General features: G+C 42.4%; 1 protein-coding gene across 1 annotated transcript in view; it reads right to left on the bottom strand.

Moving 5' to 3' along the window:
* TERB1 (telomere repeat binding bouquet formation protein 1) overlaps positions 1 to 5,790 on the bottom strand; it is a 50,628-nt gene that overhangs the window by 42,357 nt on the left and 2,481 nt on the right. The window lies entirely within an intron of this gene.

Here is a 5,790-nt window from a genome sequence, read left to right on the forward strand (position 1 = left end):
CAATATTCGCAAATCAATCAGCGTGATACATCATATCAACAAGAAAAGACTCAGGAACCATATGATCCTCTCAATCGATGCCGAAAAAGCATTTGACAAAATACAGCATCCTTTCCTGATTAAAACCCTTCAGAGTGTAGGAATAGAAGGTACATTTCTCAATCTCATAAAAGCCATCTATGAAAAGCCTACTGCAAATATTATTCTCAATGGAGAAAAACTGGAAGCCTTTCCCTTAAGATCAGGAACTCGACAAGGATGCCCACTCTCGCCACTATTATTCAACATAGTACTAGAAGTCCTTGCAACAGCAATCAGACGACAAAAAGGGATCAAAGGTATTCAAATTGGCAAAGAAGAAGTCAAAATGTCTCTCTTTGCAGATGACATGATACTCTATATGGAAAACCCAAAAGAAGCCACTCCCAAATTATTAGAAGTTATAGAGCAATTCAGTAACGTGGCAGGATACAAAATAAATGCTCAGAAATCAGTTGCATTTCTATACACGAATAACGAGACCGAAGAAAGAGAAATTAGGGAATCCATCCCATTTACAATAGCACCAAAAACCATACGTTACCTTGGAATTAACTTAACCAGAGACGTAAAGGACCTATATTCTAGAAACTATAAATCACTCTTGAAAGACATTGAGGAAGACATAAAAAGATGGAAAGATATTCCATGCTCATGGATCGGAAGAATTAACATAGTTAAAATGTCCATGCTACCCAGAGCAATCTACACTTTCAATGCTATCCCGATCAAAATACCAAGGACATTTTTCAAAGAACTGGAACAAACAGTCCTTAAATTTGTATGGAACCAGAAAAGGCCCCGAATCTCCAAGGAACTGTTGAAAAGGAAAAACAAAGCTGGGGGCATCACAATGCCGGATTTCGAGCTGTACTACAAAGCTGTGATCACAAAGACAGCATGGTACCGGCACAAAAACAGACACATAGACCAATGGAACAGAATAGAGAGCCCAGAAATGGACCCTCGGCTCTTTGGGCAACTAATATTTGATAAAGCAGGAAAAAACATCCGGTGGGAAAAAGACAGTCTCTTCAATAAATGGTGCTGGGAAAATTGGACAGCTACATGCAAAAGAATGAAACTTGACCACTATCTCACACCATACACAAAAATAAACTCCAAATGGATGAAAGACCTCAATGTGAGACAGGAATCCATCAAAATTCTAGAGGAGAACATAGGCAGCAACCTCTACGACATCGGCCAAAGCAACCTTTTTCATGACACATCCCCAAAGGCAAGAGAAACAAAAGATAAAATGAATTTATGGGACTTCATCAAGATTAAAAGTTTCTGCACAGCCAAGGAAACAGTCAGAAAAACTAAGAGGCAGCCCACGGAATGGGAGAAGATATTTGCAAATGACACTACAGATAAAGGACTGGTATCCAAGATCTACAAAGAACTTCTCAAACTCAATACACGAGAAACAAATAAACAAATCAAAAAATGGGCAGAAGATATGAACAGACACTTTTCCAATGAAGACATACAAATGGCTAACAGACACATGAAAAACTGTTCAAAATCATTAGCCATCAAGGAAATTCAAATCAAAACCACACTGAGATACCACCTTACGCCAGTTAGAATGGCAAAAATTGACAAGGCAAGAAACAACAATTGTTGGAGAGGATGTGGAGAAAGGGGATCCCTCCTACATTGTTGGTGGGAATGCAAGTTGGTACAGCCACTCTGGAAAACAGTGTGGAGGTCCCTTAAAAAGTTAAAAATTGAGCTACCCTATGATCCAGCCATTGCACTACTGGGTATTTACCCCAAAGATACAGACGTAGTGAAGAGAAGGGCCATATGCACCCCAATGTTCATAGCAGCAATGTCCACAATAGCTAAATCGTGGAAGGAGCCGAGATGCCCTTCAACAGATGACTGGATTAAGAAGTTGTGGTCCATATATACAATGGAATATTACTCAGCTATCAGAAAGAACGAGTTCTCAACATTTGCTACAACATGGACAGCACTGGAGGAGATAATGCTAAGTGAAATAAGTCAAGCAGAGAAAGACAACTATCATATGATTTCTCTCATCTATGGAACATAAGAACTAGGATGATCAGTAGGGGAAGAAAGGGATAAAGAAAGGGGGGGGTAATCAGAAGGGGGAATGAAACATGAGAGACTATGGACTATGAGAAACAAACTGAGGACTTCAGAGGGGAGGGGGGTGGGGGAATGGGATAGACCGGTGATGGGTAGTAAGGAGGGCACGTATTGCATGGTGCACTGGGTGTTATACACAACTAATGAATCATCGAGCCTTACATCGGAAACCGGGGATGTACTGTATGGTGACTAACATAATATAATAAAAAATCATTAAAAAAAAAAAAAAAAAAGAATGGTTAGGTTCATTATGGTACATTCACAGGATACTGTTACAAGAATACTGATGTTTACCTGAAATGTTTAAAAACAAGGCAAAATGCTTATGCTATAATTAATCTGAAAGAACAAGACTCAAATTTTTTATCTACAGCATGATCCCAATTGTGTAGAGGCAAACACAAAATAAAACTACACAGAAAACAACAACATATTAACACTTGTCTTTAGCTGGTGGTTCTATGGTGTCTTATCCCACTTTTTTCTATTTTTCACAAATTTTATAATAATAAAAGCTTCTAACATTCAAGTCCTATCATAGGCAAGGCTGTGTTCTGTAAACCTTATAAATATTATCTTTTTAGTTTTTACAACAATCCTAAGAGGGAGCTATCAGGATGAAGACTGATGAGGAGAGGGTAAACAATTTGCCCAAGTTCAAACAGAGAGTATGTGCCAGAGCTGGAATGGGCACCAAGAAAATCTGAGGCCATACACTCTTATCCTCTATTATACTGTCTCCCATACATAAACATGCATTACCTCTGAGCAAATGGGTTCTGATTTGGAAAAGGAAGACTAAATTAAAAAAAAAAACTTATAAAAACAGACTACTGTATCACATGTGGAAGTTCTTCCTTTGTGAAGGAATTTAAGGACTACTTCCTTGGTTTTAATTCGTCAGAATTAATTATTCTGCTTTTAAATATGATTTTAATTTTAAAAAGGAATATAACTTTAAAATCTAAACATCTTGAAACTGAAACTGACAAAATACACTACCTTCTGTTCCCCTGTCTTTCTTTTTTTATTTTTTTTTAATAGGTTCTTTTTTTTTTTTTTTAAGATTTTATTTATTTATATGACAGAGATAGAGACAGCCAGTGAGAGAGGGAACACAAGCAGGGGGAGTGGGAGAGGAAGAAGCAGGCTCATAGCGGAAGAGCCTGATGTGGGGCTTGATCCCATAACTCCGGGATCACGCCCTGAGCCGAAGGCAGACGCTTAACCACTGTGCCACCCAGGCGCCCCTATGTTCCCCTGTCTTTCTTATACTTTTTTCAAATAAATGGTTACTTTGCACAATAAAACTAAATAGAGTTTCCCAAATACCTAGTGGCACTGATACAAGTCACCTATTTACTGGCTAAGTGCTTTAGAAACATCCATAGCAAAGGACAAGCTATAACTTTCAAGGGATTGATAATTATGTAATTATATTTTAAATTATAAGATACAGTCTCTTCCCCAACACAAAAGTATCTGTTCAATAAAGCAGATAGCGTTTTCTGTAATTTAGTGAAGATGCAAATTGTAATGAACAAGATTTCAAAATTATTTGCTGTATTCTCACCGGCGGAGGGGGGGGGGGCTTCCAGGTAAAAGGAAGAAACCGTTCCGCTTACAGGTTTAATTCAATCTACTCCCCAGAATAGTGCTGTTAAATTCAAATTTAAGCAAGAAAACTAGCTGAAAATTACTCTTTCCCTTGGCCTATAAACTGTTAACATGAAAAGCTTTTTTGAAATCTAAATATTACCCCCAAAATATCAGAACGATAAATGGTATTTTCTGTATAAACCTGGCAGGCTGAAAATCCCACGACTGATTGTCATCACTAAGTTCTTGACAGCGGATACCCAGCTTGGACTCACACGTTGTGGAAAATTTCCTTACAGTAGAAGCGAGGGACAAAGGGCCAATATGCAAATAAATTAGCTGTTAGAATAGTTCAAAGAGACTGAGAAATAACAGGTGCAGAAAACAAGCTAAGATACCAGGAGTGAGTTCACACTACATTTACATGCCCAAACTCAGTAGATCGGAGCAGCTGTTTCGCATTAATCCTCATCACCTCTTGCCACTTTGCACAGGTGGGCGATGCCCTATGCTGATCTTTCCAAGGAGGGAAGGCTACCTCCACACTTGTTTTCCTAGTTTGCACTCATTAACGCCAAGGCCTGGCTCACCTAAGGAGCCGGGGGATCTCCTTTTGAAGAGCAGAGTTCTTCCCCAAGCCCTCTCTTTTTAGACCAGGACTCTTCTAACTCCTGCCAAGAACCGATGCTGGTTAAAGGCGCGAGTCCCGCCCCGTCCCCGGCGATTCACCAGCAGCCGGAGCGCCCCTCAAGGGCTGCAGCCCACGCGGCCCGGCCCACGGTCTTAGAAAGGGCCTCACCACTGGTTCCCATCCCTCCCATACACCAGAATCACCCGGCGAGAGGCCCGGGAATTCTCAAGTACAATCAGGGTCGGAAACTGCCCGGCTCCAGACGCCCGACTACACGGTACGTAACAATTCTCTTTCTGCCACCAGCTGCTGTGGGGACTGTAGCCTCCTGAAGAAGGCCCATTCCCGCCAGCTCAATCCACCCCCTCACGTCACGGGGTTAGGCAGGGACTAGCCGGGCGTCCCACAACCCAACCGCTGTGAGGGCGGACCCGGGCCTACCGGAGGTAGCCCACCGTCCACAGGAGACTACAGCCCGGTTCCGGGGCGGAACCCCTGGCAGGATCCGAACGCGCAGGGAGCAGAGGCCGTGACCTTTAACCTCAAGTCGAGCGCTGCGTTTCCGCCCTTTCTCCCTTGCCGCCAGCCTACGACGACGCTCTACCTGGTTTCCCGCCTAACGGGTCCGACCTACTTCCGTGGGACAGGACTTCCGGCCGCCCCGCCCCCACCCCACCCGGTGCCTCTGCTGACCGCCCCCCCACCCACCAACGAGGTTACCACGGTGGGTTCCGGGTATGAAGAAGGTGGATGCAGTGTCTTTGAGTGGTGGAAAATCACAGTGTGAACGGGAAATCCTCCGATCTCCTCGCCCCCGGCTTTTAGGGCTTTCTTTGCTCAGAGGAGCGTTAGCAGCAAGGAGTTAGGAGAGCGGGCTCCAGGTTGATGAGGCTGGCTCTGGGACTGTGGCTGCCCGGCACAGCGTGGGTTAAGAGGCCATCTGAGCACCAAGCCTGGCCTCATTCCTCTCTCCCAAGCTTTCTGTCCTTGTTTTCTAATAATTTTTATACATCCGAAATATTTGTCTTTTCAAATAGTGATAGTCCTAAGATGTCCATAGCTAAAATCTACGCATGGCTTAAATTCATTACTTAAGACTGTAAGAAAACTATTTTAAGTCGTTTCTAATGAAACACAAGAGATTTTTTTTTTTTTTAAGATTTTATTTTTAAGTAATCTCTATACCCAAGGTGGGGCTTGAACCTACAGCCCAGAGATCAAAGGTCGCATGCTCAACTGAGCCAGCCAGGCGTCCCACAAGAGATTTTTATAAGTAACTTTGAATTAGCAAGCCAGAAATAATGAACTCAATTAAAAATGGGTAGCTTTTATTCTCTGAGAATATGACTGATTCCTTTCCCCTTCCCCCACAAAGAACAAGACTACACTAA

This window comes from Ursus arctos, unplaced genomic scaffold (assembly GCF_023065955.2).
Source record: "Ursus arctos isolate Adak ecotype North America unplaced genomic scaffold, UrsArc2.0 scaffold_19, whole genome shotgun sequence".
Lineage (NCBI taxonomy): Eukaryota > Metazoa > Chordata > Mammalia > Carnivora > Ursidae > Ursus > Ursus arctos.